The sequence below is a fragment of the Rhamphochromis longiceps genome, linkage group LG3 (assembly GCF_057381845.1).
Source record: "Rhamphochromis longiceps isolate RC_006_pf linkage group LG3, R_longiceps_female_GT1.1, whole genome shotgun sequence".
Classification (NCBI taxonomy): domain Eukaryota; kingdom Metazoa; phylum Chordata; class Actinopteri; order Cichliformes; family Cichlidae; genus Rhamphochromis; species Rhamphochromis longiceps.
Window position 1 is genome coordinate 65,806,005 of NC_140559.1, and position 19,367 is coordinate 65,825,371.

A 19,367-nucleotide genomic window follows, 5' to 3' on the forward strand; every position below is an offset into this window, starting at 1 on the left:
TCAGGCCACTTACACCACACCAGGGCCTGTGGCACTGGCTGAGGCCACTTACACCACACCAGTGCCTGTGGCTTCTGGCTGAGGCGACTTACACCACACCAGGGCCTGTGGCTGCTGGCTGAGGCCACTTACACCACACCAGGGCCTGTGGCTCTTGCTCAGGCCACTCACATCACACCAGGCCCTGCGCTTCTGGCCGAGGCCATCTTCACCAAACCAGGCCCTGTGGTTCTTGCTCAGGCCACTTACACCACACCAGGGCCTTATTTGCTATTGAGGCCACTTACACCACACCAGGGCCTGTGGCTCTGGCTTAGGCCGCTTACACCACACCAGGGCCTGTGGCACTTGCTCAGTCCACTTACACCACACCAGGGCCTGTGACTGCTGGCTGAGGCCACTTACACCACACCAGGGCCTGTGGCTCTTGCTCAGGCCACTTACACCACACCATTGCCTGTGGCTCTTGCTCAGGCCACTTACACCACACCAGGGCCTGTGGCACTGGCTGAGGCCACTTACACCACACCAGGGCCTGTGGCACTGGCCGAGGCCACTTAGACCACACCAGGGCCTGTGGCTGCTGGCTGAGGCCACTTACACCACACCAGGGCCTGTGGCTGCTGGCTGAGGCCACTTACACCACACCAGGGCCTGTGGCTGCTGGCTGAGGCCAATTACACCACACCAGGGCTTGTGGCTGCTGGCTGAGGCCACCTACACCACACCAGGGCCTGTGGCTGCTGGCTGAGGCCACTTACACCACACCAGGGCCCTTTTGCTGCTGGCTGAGGCCACTTACACCACACCAGTGCCTGTGGCTTCTGGCTGAGGCGACTTACACCACACCAGGGCCTGTGGCTGCTGGCTGAGGCCACTTACACCACACCAAGGCCTGTTGCTCTTGCTCAGGCCACTCACATCACACCAGGTCCTGCGCTTCTGGCCGAGGCCATCTTCACCAAACCAGGCCCTGTGCTGCTTGCTGTGGCCATGTACAACACACCAGGCCCTGTGCTGGTTCCTGAGGCCATCTTCAACAATCCAGGGCCTGTGCTGTTGGATAAATGCCAAACTGAGCCTTTGGGTTAGGGTATTATGCAAACATGCAGATATGGTTATAGGATTGTCTTCGTAACTTCAGGTACTTGCCACCTAATCACTTGAATCCATAAATTGAGACATTGTGCTGGAGCCAGCAGCTTACGGCCATACCACCCTGAGCACGCCTGACCTCGTCTGATCTCGGAAGCTAAGCAGGGCTGGGCTTGGTTAGTACTTGGATGGGAGACTGCCTGGGAATACCTGGTGCTGTAAGCCTTTAATTTTCATGTCATTGAACCGCTTTTGATCCAGAGAAGGGGTGTATTAAAAGACCAAAAGCAGCTGCCCATTAATGAGGGCACATTAACGACACTGCTTTTGGCTCTTTTCCAATGTCTTGTGCTGCTAGCTGATGCAACCTACACCACACAAGGGCCTGAGTGACCGGCTGGGGCCACTTACACCACATCAGGGCCTGTGGCTCTGGCTGAGGCCACTTACACCACACCAGGGCCTGTGGCTGCTGGCTGAGGCCACTTACACCACACCAGGGCCTGTGGCTGCTGGCTGAGGCCACCTACACCACACCAGGGCATTAGTTGCTATTGAGGCCAATTACACCACACCAGGGTCTGTGGCTCTTGCTCAGGCCACTTACACCACACCAGGGCCTGTGGCTCTTGCTCAGGCCACTTACACCACACCAGGGCCTGTGGCACTGGCTGAGGCCACTTACACCACACCAGGGCCTGTGGCTGCTGGCTGAGGCCACTTACACCACACCAGGGCCTGTGGCTGCTGGCTGAGGCCACCTACACCACACCAGGGCCTGTGGCTGCTGGCTGAGGCCACTTACACCACACCAGGGCCCTTTTGCTGCTGGCTGAGGCCACTTACACCACACCAGTGCCTGTGGCTCTTGCTCAGGCCACTTACACCACACCAGGGCCTGTGGCACTGGCTGAGGCCACTTACACCACACCAGTGCCTGTGGCTTCTGGCTGAGGCGACTTACACCACACCAGGGCCTGTGGCTGCTGGCTGAGGCCACTTACACCACACCAGGGCCTGTGGCTCTTGCTCAGGCCACTCACATCACACCAGGCCCTGCGCTTCTGGCCGAGGCCATCTTCACCAAACCAGGCCCTGTGGTTCTTGCTCAGGCCACTTACACCACACCAGGGCCTTATTTGCTATTGAGGCCACTTACACCACACCAGGGCCTGTGGCTCTGGCTTAGGCCGCTTACACCACACCAGGGCCTGTGGCACTTGCTCAGTCCACTTACACCACACCAGGGCCTGTGACTGCTGGCTGAGGCCACTTACACCACACCAGGGCCTGTGGCTCTTGCTCAGGCCACTTACACCACACCATTGCCTGTGGCTCTTGCTCAGGCCACTTACACCACACCAGGGCCTGTGGCACTGGCTGAGGCCACTTACACCACACCAGGGCCTGTGGCACTGGCCGAGGCCACTTAGACCACACCAGGGCCTGTGGCTGCTGGCTGAGGCCACTTACACCACACCAGGGCCTGTGGCTGCTGGCTGAGGCCACTTACACCACACCAGGGCCTGTGGCTGCTGGCTGAGGCCAATTACACCACACCAGGGCTTGTGGCTGCTGGCTGAGGCCACCTACACCACACCAGGGCCTGTGGCTGCTGGCTGAGGCCACTTACACCACACCAGGGCCCTTTTGCTGCTGGCTGAGGCCACTTACACCACACCAGTGCCTGTGGCTTCTGGCTGAGGCGACTTACACCACACCAGGGCCTGTGGCTGCTGGCTGAGGCCACTTACACCACACCAAGGCCTGTTGCTCTTGCTCAGGCCACTCACATCACACCAGGTCCTGCGCTTCTGGCCGAGGCCATCTTCACCAAACCAGGCCCTGTGCTGCTTGCTGTGGCCATGTACAACACACCAGGCCCTGTGCTGGTTCCTGAGGCCATCTTCAACAATCCAGGGCCTGTGCTGTTGGATAAATGCCAAACTGAGCCTTTGGGTTAGGGTATTATGCAAACATGCAGATATGGTTATAGGATTGTCTTCGTAACTTCAGGTACTTGCCACCTAATCACTTGAATCCATAAATTGAGACATTGTGCTGGAGCCAGCAGCTTACGGCCATACCACCCTGAGCACGCCTGACCTCGTCTGATCTCGGAAGCTAAGCAGGGCTGGGCTTGGTTAGTACTTGGATGGGAGACTGCCTGGGAATACCTGGTGCTGTAAGCCTTTAATTTTCATGTCATTGAACCGCTTTTGATCCAGAGAAGGGGTGTATTAAAAGACCAAAAGCAGCTGCCCATTAATGAGGGCACATTAACGACACTGCTTTTGGCTCTTTTCCAATGTCTTGTGCTGCTAGCTGATGCAACCTACACCACACAAGGGCCTGAGTGACCGGCTGGGGCCACTTACACCACATCAGGGCCTGTGGCTCTGGCTGAGGCCACTTACACCACACCAGGGCCTGTGGCTGCTGGCTGAGGCCACTTACACCACACCAGGGCCTGTGGCTGCTGGCTGAGGCCACCTACACCACACCAGGGCATTAGTTGCTATTGAGGCCAATTACACCACACCAGGGTCTGTGGCTCTTGCTCAGGCCACTTACACCACACCAGGGCCTGTGGCTCTTGCTCAGGCCACTTACACCACACCAGGGCCTGTGGCACTGGCTGAGGCCACTTACACCACACCAGGGCCTGTGGCTGCTGGCTGAGGCCACTTACACCACACCAGGGCCTGTGGCTGCTGGCTGAGGCCACCTACACCACACCAGGGCCTGTGGCTGCTGGCTGAGGCCACTTACACCACACCAGGGCCCTTTTGCTGCTGGCTGAGGCCACTTACACCACACCAGTGCCTGTGGCTTCTGGCTGAGGCGACTTACACCACACCAGGGCCTGTGGCTCTTGCTCAGGCCACTCACATCACACCAGGCCCTGCGCTTCTGGCCGAGGCCATCTTCACCAAACCAGGCCCTGTGCTGCTTGCTGTGGCCATGTACAACACACCAGGCCCTGTGCTGGTTCCTGAGGCCATCTTCAACAATCCAGGGCCTGTGCTGTTGGATAAATGCCAAACTGAGCCTTTGGGTTAGGGTATTATGCAAACATGCAGGTATGGTTATAGGATTGTCTTCGTAACTTCAGGTACTTGCCACCTAATCACTTGAATCCATAAATTGAGACATTGTGCTGGAGCCAGCAGCTTACGGCCATACCACCCTGAGCACGCCCGACCTCGTCTGATCTCGGAAGCTAAGCAGGGCTGGGCTTGGGTAGTACTAGGATGGGAGACTGCCTGGGAATACCTGGTGCTGTAAGCCTTTAATTTTCATGTCATTGAACCGCTTTTGATCCAGAGAAGGGGTGTATTAAAAGACCAAAAGCATCTGCCCATTAATGAGGGCACATTAACGACATTGCTTTTGGCTCTTTTCCAATGTCTTGTGCTGCTAGCTGATGCAACCTACACCACACAAGGGCCTGAGTGACCGGCTGGGGCCACTTACACCACATCAGGGCCTGTGGCTCTGGCTGAGGCCACTTACACCACACCAGGGCCTGTGGCTGCTGGCTGAGGCGACTTACACCACACCAGGGCCTGTGGCTGCTGGCTGAGGCCACCTACACCACACCAGGGCATTAGTTGCTATTGAGGCCAATTACACCACACCAGGGCCTGTGGCTCTTGCTCAGGCCACTTACACCACACCAGGGCCTGTGGCACTGGCTGAGGCCACTTACACCACACCAGGGCCTGTGGCTGCTGGCTGAGGCCACTTACACCACACCAGGGCCTGTGGCTGCTGGCTGAGGCCACCTACACCACACCAGGGCATTAGTTGCTATTGAGGCCAATTACACCACACCAGGGTCTGTGGCTCTTGCTCAGGCCACTTACACCACACCAGGGCCTGTGGCTCTTGCTCAGGCCACTTACACCACACCAGGGCCTGTGGCACTGGCTGAGGCCACTTACACCACACCAGGGCCTGTGGCTGCTGGCTGAGGCCACTTACACCACACCAGGGCCTGTGGCTGCTGGCTGAGGCCACTTACACCACACCAGGGCCTGTGGCTGCTGGCTGAGGCCACCTACACCACACCAGGGCCTGTGGCTGCTGGCTGAGGCGACTTACACCACACCAGGGCCCTTTTGCTGCTGGCTGAGGCCACTTACACCACACCAGTGCCTGTGGCTTCTGGCTGAGGCGACTTACACCACACCAGGGCCTGTGGCTGCTGGCTGAGGCCAATTACACCACACCAGGGTCTGTGGCTCTTGCTCAGGCCACTTACACCACACCAGGTCCTGTGGCACTGGCTGAGGCCACTTACACCACACCAGGGCCTGTGGCTGCTGGCTGAGGCCACCTACACCACACCAGGGCCTGTGGCTGCTGGCTGAGGCGACTTACACCACACCAGGGCCCTTTTGCTGCTGGCTGAGGCCACTTACACCACACCAGGGCCTGTGGCTGCTGGCTGAGGCCAATTACACCACACCAGGGTCTGTGGCTCTTGCTCAGGCCACTTACACCACACCAGGGCCTGTGGCACTGGCTGAGGCCACTTACACCACACCAGGGCCTGTGGCTGCTGGCTGAGGCCACTTACACCACACCAGGGCCTGTGGCTGCTGGCTGAGGCCAGTTACACCACACCAGAGCCTGTGGCTGCTGGCTGAAGCCACTTACACCTCACCAGGGCCTTAGTTGCTATTGAGGCCACTTACACCACACCAGGGCCTGTGGCTGCTGGCTGAGGCCACCTACACCACACCAGGGCCTGTGGCTGCTGGCTGAGGCGACTTACACCACACCAGGGCCCTTTTGCTGCTGGCTGAGGCCACTTACACCACACCAGGGCCTGTGGCTGCTGGCTGAGGCCAATTACACCACACCAGGGTCTGTGGCTCTTGCTCAGGCCACTTACACCACACCAGGGCCTGTGGCACTGGCTGAGGCCACTTACACCACACCAGGGCCTGTGGCTGCTGGATGAGGCCACTTACACCACACCAGGGCCTGTGGCTGCTGGCTTAGGCCACCTACACCACACCAGGGCCTGTGGCTGCTGGCTGAGGCGACTTACACCACACCAGGGCCTGTGGCTCTTGCTCAGGCCACTCACATCACACCAGGCCCTGCGCTTCTGGCCGAGGCCATCTTCACCAAACCAGGCCCTGTGCTGCTTGCTGTGGCCATGTACAACACACCAGGCCCTGTGCTGGTTCCTGAGGCCATCTTCAACAATCCAGGGCCTGTGCTGTTGGATAAATGCCAAACTGAGCCTTTGGGTTAGGGTATTATGCAAACATGCAGGTATGGTTATAGGATTGTCTTCGTAACTTCAGGTACTTGCCACCTAATCACTTGAATCCATAAATTGAGACATTGTGCTGGAGCCAGCAGCTTACGGCCATACCACCCTGAGCACGCCCGACCTCGTCTGATCTCGGAAGCTAAGCAGGGCTGGGCTTGGGTAGTACTAGGATGGGAGACTGCCTGGGAATACCTGGTGCTGTAAGCCTTTAATTTTCATGTCATTGAACCGCTTTTGATCCAGAGAAGGGGTGTATTAAAAGACCAAAAGCATCTGCCCATTAATGAGGGCACATTAACGACATTGCTTTTGGCTCTTTTCCAATGTCTTGTGCTGCTAGCTGATGCAACCTACACCACACAAGGGCCTGAGTGACCGGCTGGGGCCACTTACACCACATCAGGGCCTGTGGCTCTGGCTGAGGCCACTTACACCACACCAGGGCCTGTGGCTGCTGGCTGAGGCGACTTACACCACACCAGGGCCTGTGGCTGCTGGCTGAGGCCACCTACACCACACCAGGGCATTAGTTGCTATTGAGGCCAATTACACCACACCAGGGCCTGTGGCTCTTGCTCAGGCCACTTACACCACACCAGGGCCTGTGGCACTGGCTGAGGCCACTTACACCACACCAGGGCCTGTGGCTGCTGGCTGAGGCCACTTACACCACACCAGGGCCTGTGGCTGCTGGCTGAGGCCACCTACACCACACCAGGGCATTAGTTGCTATTGAGGCCAATTACACCACACCAGGGTCTGTGGCTCTTGCTCAGGCCACTTACACCACACCAGGGCCTGTGGCTCTTGCTCAGGCCACTTACACCACACCAGGGCCTGTGGCACTGGCTGAGGCCACTTACACCACACCAGGGCCTGTGGCTGCTGGCTGAGGCCACTTACACCACACCAGGGCCTGTGGCTGCTGGCTGAGGCCACTTACACCACACCAGGGCCTGTGGCTGCTGGCTGAGGCCACCTACACCACACCAGGGCCTGTGGCTGCTGGCTGAGGCGACTTACACCACACCAGGGCCCTTTTGCTGCTGGCTGAGGCCACTTACACCACACCAGTGCCTGTGGCTTCTGGCTGAGGCGACTTACACCACACCAGGGCCTGTGGCTGCTGGCTGAGGCCAATTACACCACACCAGGGTCTGTGGCTCTTGCTCAGGCCACTTACACCACACCAGGTCCTGTGGCACTGGCTGAGGCCACTTACACCACACCAGGGCCTGTGGCTGCTGGCTGAGGCCACCTACACCACACCAGGGCCTGTGGCTGCTGGCTGAGGCGACTTACACCACACCAGGGCCCTTTTGCTGCTGGCTGAGGCCACTTACACCACACCAGGGCCTGTGGCTGCTGGCTGAGGCCAATTACACCACACCAGGGTCTGTGGCTCTTGCTCAGGCCACTTACACCACACCAGGGCCTGTGGCACTGGCTGAGGCCACTTACACCACACCAGGGCCTGTGGCTGCTGGCTGAGGCCACTTACACCACACCAGGGCCTGTGGCTGCTGGCTGAGGCCAGTTACACCACACCAGAGCCTGTGGCTGCTGGCTGAAGCCACTTACACCTCACCAGGGCCTTAGTTGCTATTGAGGCCACTTACACCACACCAGGGCCTGTGGCTGCTGGCTGAGGCCACCTACACCACACCAGGGCCTGTGGCTGCTGGCTGAGGCGACTTACACCACACCAGGGCCCTTTTGCTGCTGGCTGAGGCCACTTACACCACACCAGGGCCTGTGGCTGCTGGCTGAGGCCAATTACACCACACCAGGGTCTGTGGCTCTTGCTCAGGCCACTTACACCACACCAGGGCCTGTGGCACTGGCTGAGGCCACTTACACCACACCAGGGCCTGTGGCTGCTGGATGAGGCCACTTACACCACACCAGGGCCTGTGGCTGCTGGCTTAGGCCACCTACACCACACCAGGGCCTGTGGCTGCTGGATGAGGCCACTTACACCACACCAGGGCCCTTTTGCTGCTGGCTGAGGCCACTTACACCACACCAGTGCCTGTGGCTTCTGGCTGAGGCGACTTACACCACACCAGGGCCTGTGGCTGCTGGCTGAGGCCACTTACACCACACCAAGGCCTGTTGCTCTTGCTCAGGCCACTCACATCACACCAGGCCCTGCGCTTCTGGCCGAGGCCATCTTCACCAAACCAGGCCCTGTGCTGCTTGCTGTGGCCATGTACAACACACCAGGCCCTGTGCTGGTTCCTGAGGCCATCTTCAACAATCCAGGGCCTGTGCTGTTGGATAAATGCCAAACTGAGCCTTTGGGTTAGGGTATTATGCAAACATGCAGGTATGGTTATAGGATTGTCTTCGTAACTTCAGGTACTTGCCACCTAATCACTTGAATCCATAAATTGAGACATTGTGCTGGAGCCAGCAGCTTACGGCCATACCACCCTGAGCACGCCCGACCTCGTCTGATCTCGGAAGCTAAGCAGGGCTGGGCTTGGTTAGTACTTGGATGGGAGACTGCCTGGGAATACCTGGTGCTGTAAGCCTTTCATTTTCATGTCATTGAACCGCTTTTGATCCAGAGAAGGGGTGTATTAAAAGACCAAAAGCAGCTGCCCATTAATGAGGGCACATTAACGACACTGCTTTTGGCTCTTTTCCAATGTCTTGTGCTGCTAGCTGATGCAACCTACACCACACAAGGGCCTGAGTGACCGGCTGGGGCCACTTACACCACATCAGGGCCTGTGGCTCTGGCTGAGGCCACTTACACCACACCAGGGCCTGTGGCTGCTGGCTGAGGCCACTTACACCACACAAGGGCCTGTGGCTGCTGGCTGAGGCCACCTACACCACACCAGGGCATTAGTTGCTATTGAGGCCAATTACACCACACCAGGGTCTGTGGCTCTTGCTCAGGCCACTTACACCACACCAGGGCCTGTGGCTCTTGCTCAGGCCACTTACACCACACCAGGGCCTGTGGCACTGGCTGAGGCCACTTACACCACACCAGGGCCTGTGGCTGCTGGCTGAGGCCACTTACACCACACCAGGGCCTGTGGCTGCTGGCTGAGGCCACCTACACCACACCAGGGCCTGTGGCTGCTGGCTGAGGCCACTTACACCACACCAGGGCCCTTTTGCTGCTGGCTGAGGCCACTTACACCACACCAGTGCCTGTGGCTTCTGGCTGAGGCGACTTACACCACACCAGGGCCTGTGGCTGCTGGCTGAGGCCACTTACACCACACCAAGGCCTGTGGCTCTTGCTCAGGCCACTCACATCACACCAGGCCCTGCGCTTCTGGCCGAGGCCATCTTCACCAAACCAGGCCCTGTGCTGCTTGCTGTGGCCATGTACAACACACCAGGCCCTGTGCTGGTTCCTGAGGCCATCTTCAACAATCCAGGGCCTGTGCTGTTGGATAAATGCCAAACTGAGCCTTTGGGTTAGGGTATTATGCAAACATGCAGGTATGGTTATAGGATTGTCTTCGTAACTTCAGGTACTTGCCACCTAATCACTTGAATCCATAAATTGAGACATTGTGCTGGAGCCAGCAGCTTACGGCCATACCACCCTGAGCACTCCCGACCTCGTCTGATCTCGGAAGCTAAGCAGGGCTGGGCTTGGTGAGTACTAGGATGGGAGACTGCCTGGGAATACCTGGTGCTGTAAGCCTTTCATTTTCATGTCATTGAACCGCTTTTGATCCAGAGAAGGGGTGTATTAAAAGACGAAAAGCAGCTGCCCATTAATGAGGGCACATTAACGACATTGCTTTTGGCTCTTTTCCAATGTCTTGTGCTGCTAGCTGATGCCACCTACACCACACCAGGGCCTGAGTGACCGGCTGGGGCCACTTACACCACATCAGGGCCTGTGGCTCTGGCTGAGGCCACTTACACCACACCAGGGCCTGTGGCTGCTGGCTGAGGCCACTTACACCAAACCAGGGCCTGTGGCTGCTGGCTGAGGCCACCTACACCACACCAGGGCCTTAGTTGCTATTGAGGCCAATTACACCACACCATGGTCTGTGGCTCTTGCTCAGGCCACTTACACCACACCAGGGCCTTAGTTGCTATTGAGGCCAATTACACCACACCATGGTCTGTGGCTCTTGCTCAGGCCACTTACACCACACCAGGGCCTGTGGCACTGGCTGAGGCCACTTACACCACACCAGGGCCTGTGGCTGCTGGCTGAGGCCACTTACACCACACAAGGGCTTGTGGCTGCTGGCTGAGGCCACCTACACCACACCAGGGCCTGTGGCTGCAAGCTGATGCCACCTACACCACACCACGGCCTTATTTGCTGGCTGAGGCCACCTACACCACACCAGGGCCTTAGTTGCTATTGAGGCCAATTACACCACACCAGGGCCTGTGGCTCTTGCTCAGGCCACTTACACCACACCAGGGCCTGTGGCACTGGCTGAGGCCACTTACACCACACCAGGGCCTGTGGCTGCTGGCTGAGGCCACTTACACCACACCAGGGCCTGTGGCTGCTGGCTGAGGCCAGTTACACCACACCAGAGCCTGTGGCTGCTGGCTGAAGCCACTTACACCACACCAGGGCCTTAGTTGCTATTGAGGCCACTTACACCACACCAGGGCCTGTGGCTGCTGGCTGAGGCGACTTACACCACACCAGGGCCCTTTTGCTGCTGGCTGAGGCCACTTACACCACACCAGTGGCTGTGGATTCTGGCTGAGGCGACTTACACCACACCAGGGCCTGTGGCTGCTGGCTGAGGCCACTTACACCACACCAGGGCCTGTGGCTCTTGCTCAGGCCACTCACATTACACCAGGCCCTGCGCTTCTGGCCGAGGCCATCTTCACCAAACCAGGCCCTGTGGTTCTTGCTCAGGCCACTTACACCACACCAGGGCCTTATTTGCTATTGAGGCCACTTACACCACACCAGGGCCTGTGGCTCTGGCTTAGGCCACTTACACCACACCAGGGCCTGTGGCACTTGCTCAGGCCACTTACACCACACCAGGGCCTGTGGCTGCTGGCTGAGGCCACTTACACCACACCAGGGCCTGTGGCTCTTGCTCAGGCCACTTACACCACACCAGGGCCTGTGGCACTGGCTGAGGCCACTTACACCACACCAGGGCCTGTGGCTCTTGCTCAGGCCACTCACATCACACCAGGCCCTGCGCTTCTGGCCGAGGCCATCTTCACCAAACCAGGCCCTGTGCTGCTTGCTGTGGCCATGTACAACACACCAGGCCCTGTGCTGGTTCCTGAGGCCATCTTCAACAATCCAGGGCCTGTGCTGTTGGATAAATGCCAAACTGAGCCTTTGGGTTAGGGTATTATGCAAACATGCAGGTATGGTTATAGGATTGTCTTCGTAACTTCAGGTACTTGCCACCTAATCACTTGAATCCATAAATTGAGACATTGTGCTGGAGCCAGCAGCTTACGGCCATACCACCCTGAGCACGCCCGACCTCGTCTGATCTCGGAAGCTAAGCAGGGCTGGGCTTGGTTAGTACTAGGATGGGAGACTGCCTGGGAATACCTGGTGCTGTAAGCCTTTCATGTCATTGAACCGCTTTTGATCCAGAGAAGGGGTGTATTAAAAGACCAAAAGCATCTGCCCATTAATGAGGGCACATTAACGACATTGCTTTTGGCTCTTTTCCAATGTCTTGTGCTGCTAGCTGATGCAACCTACACCACACAAGGGCCTGAGTGACCGGCTGGGGCCACTTACACCACATCAGGGCCTGTGGCTCTGGCTGAGGCCACTTACACCACACCAGGGCCTGTGGCTGCTGGCTGAGGCCACTTACACCACACCAGGGCCTGTGGCTGCTGGCTGATGCCACCTACACCACACCAGGGCCTGTGGCTGCTGGCTGAGGCGACTTACACCACACCAGGGCCTGTGGCTGCTGGCTGAGGCCACCTACACCACACCAGGGCATTAGTTGCTATTGAGGCCAATTACACCACACCAGGGTCTGTGGCTCTTGCTCAGGCCACTTACACCACACCAGGGCCTGTGGCTCTTGCTCAGGCCACTTACACCACACCAGGGCCTGTGGCACTGGCTGAGGCCACTTACACCACACCAGGGCCTGTGGCTGCTGGCTGATGCCACCTACACCACACCAGGGCCTGTGGCTGCTGGCTGAGGCGACTTACACCACACCAGGGCCTGTGGCTGCTGGCTGAGGCCACCTACACCACACCAGGGCATTAGTTGCTATTGAGGCCAATTACACCACACCAGGGCCTGTGGCTCTTGCTCAGGCCACTTACACCACACCAGGGCCTGTGGCACTGGCTGAGGCCACTTACACCACACCAGGGCCTGTGGCTGCTGGCTGAGGCCACTTACACCACACCAGGGCCTGTGGCTGCTGGCTGAGGCCACTTACACCACACCATGGCCTGTGGCTGCTGGCTGAGGCCACCTACACCACACCAGGGCCTGTGGCTGCTGGCTGAGGCCACTTACACCACACCAGGGCCCTTTTGCTGCTGGCTGAGGCCACTTACACCACACCAGGGCCTGTGGCTGCTGGCTGAGGCCAATTACACCACACCAGGGTCTGTGGCTCTTGCTCAGGCCACTTATACCACACCAGGGCCTGTGGCACTGGCTGAGGCCACTTACACCACACCAGGGCCTGTGGCTGCTGGCTGAGGCCACTTACACCACACCAGGGCCTGTGGCTGCTGGCTGAGGCCAGTTACACCACACCAGAGCCTGTGGCTGCTGGCTGAAGCCACTTACACCACACCAGGGCCTTAGTTGCTATTGAGGCCACTTACACCACACCAGGGCCTGTGGCTGCTGGCTGAGGCCACCTACACCACACCAGGGCCTGTGGCTGCTGGCTGAGGCGACTTACACCACACCAGTGGCTGTGGATTCTGGCTGAGGCGACTTACACCACACCAGGGCCTGTGGCTGCTGGCTGAGGCCACTTACACCACACCAGGGCCTGTGGCTCTTGCTCAGGCCACTCACATTACACCAGGCCCTGCGCTTCTGGCCGAGGCCATCTTCACCAAACCAGGCCCTGTGGTTCTTGCTCAGGCCACTTACACCACACCAGGGCCTTATTTGCTATTGAGGCCACTTACACCACACCAGGGCCTGTGGCTCTGGCTTAGGCCACTTACACCACACCAGGGCCTGTGGCACTTGCTCAGGCCACTTACACCACACCAGGGCCTGTGGCTGCTGGCTGAGGCCACTTACACCACACCAGGGCCTGTGGCTCTTGCTCAGGCCACTTACACCACACCAGGGCCTGTGGCTCTTGCTCAGGCCACTTACACCACACCAGGGCCTGTGGCACTGGCTGAGGCCACTTACACCACACCAGGGCCTGTGGCTGCTGGCTGAGGCCACTTACACCACACCAGTGCCTGTGGCTTCTGGCTGAGGCCACTTACACCACACCAGGGCCTGTGGCTGCTGGCTGAGGCCACCTACACCACACCAGGGCCTGTGGCTGCTGGCTGAGGCGACTTACACCACACCAGGGCCCTTTTGCTGCTGGCTGAGGCCACTTACACCACACCAGTGCCTGTGTCTTCTAGCTGAGGCGACTTACACCACACCAGGGCCTGTGGCTGCTGGCTGAGGCCAATTACACCACACCAGGGTCTGTGGCTCTTGCTCAGGCCACTTACACCACACCAGGGCCTGTGGCACTGGCTGAGGCCACTTACACCACACCAGGGCCTGTGGCTGCTGGCTGAGGCCACTTACACCACACCAGGGCCTGTGGCTGCTGGCTGAGGCCACCTACACCACACCAGGGCCTGTGGCTGCTGGCTGAGGCCACTTACACCACACCAGGGCCCTTTTGCTGCTGGCTGAGGCCACTTACACCACACCAGGGCCTGTGGCTTCTGGCTGAGGCGACTTACACCACACCAGGGCCTGTGGCTGCTGGCTGAGGCCACCTACACCACACCAGGGCCTGTGGCTGCTGGCTGAGGCCACTTACACCACACCAGGGCCCGTTTGCTGCTGGCTGAGGCCACTTACACCACACCAGTGCCTGTGGCTTCTGGCTGAGGCGACTTACATCACACCAGGGCCTGTGGCTGCTGGCTGAGGCCACTTACACCACACCAAGGCCTGTTGCTCTTGCTCAGGCCACTCACATCACACCAGGTCCTGCGCTTCTGGCCGAGGCCATCTTCACCAAACCAGGCCCTGTGCTGCTTGCTGTGGCCATGTACAACACACCAGGCCCTGTGCTGGTTCCTGAGGCCATCTTCAACAATCCAGGGCCTGTGCTGTTGGATAAATGCCAAACTGAGCCTTTGGGTTAGGGTATTATGCAAACATGCAGGTATGGTTATAGGATTGTCTTCGTAACTTCAGGTACTTGCCACCTAATCACTTGAATCCATAAATTGAGACATTGTGCTGGAGCCAGCAGCTTACGGCCATACCACCCTGAGCACGCCCGACCTCGTCTGATCTCGGAAGCTAAGCAGGGCTTGGTTAGTACTTGGATGGGAGACTGCCTGGGAATACCTGGTGCTGTAAGCCTTTCATTTTCATGTCATTGAACCGCTTTTGATCCAGAGAAGGGGTGTATTAAAAGACCAAAAGCAGCTGCCCATTAATGAGGGCACATTAACGACACTGCTTTTGGCTCTTTTCCAATGTCTTGTGCTGCTAGCTGATGCAACCTACACCACACAAGGGCCTGAGTGACCGGCTGGGGCCACTTACACCACATCAGGGCCTGTGGCTCTGGCTGAGGCCACTTACACCACACCAGGGCCTGTGGCTGCTGGCTGAGGCCATTTACACCACACCAGGGCCTGTGGCTCTTGCTCAGGCCACTTACACCACACCAGGGCCTGTGGCACTGGCTGAGGCCACTTAGACCACACCAGGGCCTGTGGCTGCTGGCTGAGGCCACTTACACCACACCAGGGCCTGTGGCTGCTGGCTGAGGCCACTTACACCAAACCAGGGCCTGTGGCTGCTTGCTGAGGCCATCTTCACCAAACCAGGCCCTGTGCTGCTTGCTGTGGCCATGTAAAACACACCAGGTCCTGTGCTGGTTCTTGAGGCCATCTTCAACAATCCAGGGCCTGTGCTGTTGGATAAATGCCAAACTGAGCCTTTGGGTTAGGGTATTATGCAAACATGCAGGTATGGTTATAGGATTGTCTTCGTAACTTCAGGTACTTGCCACCTAATCACTTGAATCCATAAATTGAGACATTGTGCTGGGGCCAGCAGCTTACGGCCATACCACCCTGAGCACGCCTGATCTCGGAAGCTAAGCAGGGCTGGGCTTGGTTAGTACTTGAATGGGAGACTACCTGGGAATACCTGGTGCTGTAAGCCTTTCATTTTCATGTCATTGAACCGCTTTTGATCCAGAGAAGGGGTGTATTAAAAGACCAAAAGCATCTGCCCATTAATGAGGGCACATTAACGACATTGCTTTTGGCTCTTTTCCAATGTCTTGTGCTGCTAGCTGATGCAACCTACACCACACAAGGGCCTGAGTGACCGGCTGGGGCCACTTACACCACATCAGGGCCTGTGGCTCTGGCTGAGGCCACTTACACCACACCAGGGCCTGTGGCTGCTGGCTGAGGCCACTTACACCACACCAGGGCCTGTGGCTTTTGCTCAGGCCACTTACACCACACCAGGGCCTGTGGCACTGGCTGAGGCCACTTAGACCACACCAGGGCCTGTGGCTGCTGGCTGAGGCCACTTACACCACACCAGGGCCTGTGGCTGCTGGCTGAGGCCACTTACACCAAACCAGGGCCTGTGGCTGCTTGCTGAGGCCATCTTCACCAAACCAGGCCCTGTGCTGCTTGCTGTGGCCATGTAAAACACACCAGGTCCTGTGCTGGTTCTTGAGGCCATCTTCAACAATCCAGGGCCTGTGCTGTTGGATAAATGCCAAACTGAGCCTTTGGGTTAGGGTATTATGCAAACATGCAGGTATGGTTATAGGATTGTCTTCGTAACTTCAGGTACTTGCCACCTAATCACTTGAATCCATAAATTGAGACATTGTGCTGGGGCCAGCAGCTTACGGCCATACCACCCTGAGCACGCCCGACCTCGTCTGATCTCGGAAGCTAAGCAGGGCTGGGCTTGGTTAGTACTTGAATGGGAGACTGCCTGGGAATACCTGGTGCTGTAAGCCTTTCATTTTCATGTCATTGAACCGCTTTTGATCCAGAGAAGGGGTGTATTAAAAGACCAAAAGCATCTGCCCATTAATGAGGGCACATTAACGACATTGCTTTTGGCTCTTTTCCAATGTCTTGTGCTGCTAGCTGATGCAACCTACACCACACAAGGGCCTGAGTGACCGGCTGGGGCCACTTACACCACATCAGGGCCTGTGGCACTGGCTGAGGCCACTTACACCACACCAGGGCCTGTGGCTGCTGGCTGAGGCCACTTACACCACACCAGGGCCTGTGGCTGCTGGCTGAGGCCACCTACACCACACCAGGGCATTAGTTGCTATTGAGGCCAATTACACCACACCAGGGTCTGTGGCTCTTGCTCAGGCCACTTACACCACACCAGGGCCTGTGGCTCTTGCTCAGGCCACTTACACCACACCAGGGCCTGTGGCACTGGCTGAGGCCACTTATACCACACCAGGGCCTGTGGCTGCTGGCTGAGGCCACTTACACCACACCAGGGCCTGTGGCTGCTGGCTGAGGCCACTTACACCACACCAGGGCCTGTGGCTGCTGGCTGAGGCCACCTACACCACACCAGGGCCTGTGGCTGCTGGCTGAGGCGACTTACACCACACCAGGGCCCTTTTGCTGCTGGCTGAGGCCACTTACACCACACCAGTGCCTGTGGCTTCTGGCTGAGGCGACTTACACCACACCAGGGCCTGTGGCTGCTGGCTGAGGCCAATTACACCACACCAGGGTCTGTGGCTCTTGCTCAGGCCACTTACACCACACCAGGGCCTGTGGCACTGGCTGAGGCCACTTACACCACACCAGGGCCTGTGGCTGCTGGCTGAGGCCACCTACACCACACCAGGGCCTGTGGCTGCTGGCTGAGGCGACTTACACCACACCAGGGCCCTTTTGCTGCTGGCTGAGGCCACTTACACCACACCAGGGCCTGTGGCTGCTGGCTGAGGCCAATTACACCACACCAGGGTCTGTGGCTCTTGCTCAGGCCACTTACACCACACCAGGGCCTGTGGCACTGGCTGAGGCCACTTACACCACACCAGGGCCTGTGGCTGCTGGCTGAGGCCACTTACACCACACCAGGGCCTGTGGCTGCTGGCTGAGGCCAGTTACACCACACCAGAGCCTGTGGCTGCTGGCTGAAGCCACTTACACCACACCAGGGCCTTAGTTGCTATTGAGGCCACTTACACCACACCAGGGCCTGTGGCTGCTGGCTGAGGCCACCTACACCACACCAGGGCCTGTGGCTGCTGGCTGAGGCGACTTACACCACACCAGGGCCCTTTTGCTGCTGGCTGAGGCCACTTACACCACACCAGTGGCTGTGGATTCTGGCTGAGGCGACTTACACCACACCAGGGCCTGTGGCTGCTGGCTGAGGCCACTTACACCACACCAGGGCCTGTGGCTCTTGCTCAGGCCACTCACATTACACCAGGCCCTGCGCTTCTGGCCGAGGCCATCTTCACCAAACCAGGCCCTGTGGTTCTTGCTCAGGCCACTTACACCACACCAGGGCCTTATTTGCTATTGAGGCCACTTACACCACACCAGGGCCTGTGGCTCTGGCTTAGGCCACTTACACCACACCAGGGCCTGTGGCACTTGCTCAGGCCACTTACACCACACCAGGGCCTGTGGCTGCTGGCTGAGGCCACTTACACCACACCAGGGCCTGTGGCTCTTGCTCAGGCCACTTACACCACACCAGGGCCTGTGGCACTGGCTGAGGCCACTTAGACCACACCAGGGCCTGTGGCTGCTGGCTGAGGCCACTTACACCACACCAAGGCCTGTTGCTCTTGCTCAGGCCACTCACATCACACCAGGCCCTGCGCTTCTGGCCGAGGCCATCTTCACCAAACCAGGCCCTGTGCTGCTTGCTGTGGCCATGTACAACACACCAGGCCCTGTGCTGGTTCCTGAGGCCATCTTCAACAATCCAGGGCCTGTGCTGTTGGATAAATGCCAAACTGAGCCTTTGGGTTAGGGTATTATGCAAACATGCAGGTATGGTTATAGGATTGTCTTCGTAACTTCAGGTACTTGCCACCTAATCACTTGAATCCATAAATTGAGACATTGTGCTGGAGCCAGCAGCTTACGGCCATACCACCCTGAGCACGCCCGACCTCGTCTGATCTCGGAAGCTAAGCAGGGCTGGGCTTGGTTAGTACTTGGATGGGAGACTGCCTGGGAATACCTGGTGCTGTAAGCCTTTCATTTTCATGTCATTGAACCGCTTTTGATCCAGAGAAGGGGTGTATTAAAAGACCAAAAGCAGCTGCCCATTAATGAGGGCACATTAACGACACTGCTTTTGGCTCTTTTCCAATGTCTTGTGCTGCTAGCTGATGCAACCTACACCACACAAGGGCCTGAGTGACCGGCTGGGGCCACTTACACCACATCAGGGCCTGTGGCTCTGGCTGAGGCCACTTACACCACACCAGGGCCTGTGGCTGCTGGCTGAGGCCACCTACACCACACCAGGGCATTAGTTGCTATTGAGGCCAATTACACCACACCAGGGTCTGTGGCTCTTGCTCAGGCCACTTACACCACACCAGGGCCTGTGGCTCTTGCTCAGGCCACTTACACCACACCAGGGCCTGTGGCACTGGCTGAGGCCACTTACACCACACCAGGGCCTGTGGCTGCTGGCTGAGGCCACTTACACCACACCAGGGCCTGTGGCTGCTGGCTGAGGCCACTTACACCACACCAGGGCCTGTGGCTGCTGGCTGAGGCCACCTACACCACACCA

At 58.3% G+C, this 19,367-nt stretch overlaps 9 non-coding genes and 2 pseudogenes across 9 annotated transcripts; all 11 read left to right on the forward strand.

The window, feature by feature from the left end:
* Positions 1-1,201: 1,201 nt before the first annotated feature.
* On the forward strand, positions 1,202-1,320 carry LOC146675866 (5S ribosomal RNA). Its single transcript, XR_014910790.1, has one exon. It is a non-coding gene; the product is annotated as a 5S ribosomal RNA (ribosomal RNA).
* Positions 1,321-3,168: 1,848 nt separating this feature from the next.
* Positions 3,169-3,287, forward strand: LOC146675867 (5S ribosomal RNA). The gene has a single exon (XR_014910791.1). It is a non-coding gene; the product is annotated as a 5S ribosomal RNA (ribosomal RNA).
* Positions 3,288-4,267: 980 nt separating this feature from the next.
* On the forward strand, positions 4,268-4,386 carry LOC146675868 (5S ribosomal RNA). The gene has a single exon (XR_014911097.1). It is a non-coding gene; the product is annotated as a 5S ribosomal RNA (ribosomal RNA).
* A 2,090-nt stretch (positions 4,387-6,476) lies between these two features.
* LOC146675869 (5S ribosomal RNA) lies at positions 6,477-6,595 on the forward strand. Its single transcript, XR_014911108.1, has one exon. It is a non-coding gene; the product is annotated as a 5S ribosomal RNA (ribosomal RNA).
* Positions 6,596-8,806: 2,211 nt separating this feature from the next.
* On the forward strand, positions 8,807-8,925 carry LOC146675870 (5S ribosomal RNA). Its single transcript, XR_014910977.1, has one exon. It is a non-coding gene; the product is annotated as a 5S ribosomal RNA (ribosomal RNA).
* Positions 8,926-9,945: 1,020 nt separating this feature from the next.
* On the forward strand, positions 9,946-10,064 carry LOC146675871 (5S ribosomal RNA). Its single transcript, XR_014910755.1, has one exon. It is a non-coding gene; the product is annotated as a 5S ribosomal RNA (ribosomal RNA).
* Positions 10,065-11,826: 1,762 nt separating this feature from the next.
* Positions 11,827-11,945, forward strand: LOC146675872 (5S ribosomal RNA). Its single transcript, XR_014910918.1, has one exon. It is a non-coding gene; the product is annotated as a 5S ribosomal RNA (ribosomal RNA).
* Positions 11,946-14,822: 2,877 nt separating this feature from the next.
* On the forward strand, positions 14,823-14,936 carry LOC146675873 (5S ribosomal RNA; annotated as a pseudogene).
* Positions 14,937-15,640: 704 nt separating this feature from the next.
* LOC146675874 (5S ribosomal RNA) lies at positions 15,641-15,749 on the forward strand (annotated as a pseudogene).
* Positions 15,750-16,453: 704 nt separating this feature from the next.
* LOC146675875 (5S ribosomal RNA) lies at positions 16,454-16,572 on the forward strand. The gene has a single exon (XR_014910734.1). It is a non-coding gene; the product is annotated as a 5S ribosomal RNA (ribosomal RNA).
* A 2,127-nt stretch (positions 16,573-18,699) lies between these two features.
* LOC146675876 (5S ribosomal RNA) lies at positions 18,700-18,818 on the forward strand. The gene has a single exon (XR_014910978.1). It is a non-coding gene; the product is annotated as a 5S ribosomal RNA (ribosomal RNA).
* Positions 18,819-19,367: the final 549 nt, after the last annotated feature.